At 33.9% G+C, this 330-nt stretch overlaps 1 protein-coding gene across 1 annotated transcript in view; it reads left to right on the forward strand.

The window, feature by feature from the left end:
• The window catches only part of LOC119591247 (60S ribosomal protein L12-like), a 4828-nt gene that overhangs the window by 1861 nt on the left and 2637 nt on the right, over positions 1-330 (forward strand). The gene's annotated exons all lie outside the window — the stretch shown is intronic.

Consider the following 330-nt stretch of genomic DNA (forward strand, 5'->3'; position numbering starts at 1 on the left):
CAACAACAACCCTAATCGCATTTTAAAAGTAAATCTAATCTTGCTTCCTAGTTTTGTCCAATTTTAATCGGACTGCACCTAACCTAGCCCGACCTAAACCAGTAAAATTTAACCTTTGCTTTGTGTGTGAAAGTTTGTTTATCAAGTTAAGGCGCAGTTAACACTAGCACTTTTTTTTACGTCAGTTTGTGCGTCTTTTGTCTGAATGTGAGGTTTTCTTGCAATTGTGTGTATTAATCTGTTTGATTAATTTCCGTTTCGATCTTGGACTAGGGAGGATCTATACAACTAGAATGTTTTTTATTGTTGTTAAATTAGATAGGATATAAA

Source organism: Penaeus monodon, chromosome 28 (genome assembly GCF_015228065.2).
Source record: "Penaeus monodon isolate SGIC_2016 chromosome 28, NSTDA_Pmon_1, whole genome shotgun sequence".
Lineage (NCBI taxonomy): Eukaryota > Metazoa > Arthropoda > Malacostraca > Decapoda > Penaeidae > Penaeus > Penaeus monodon.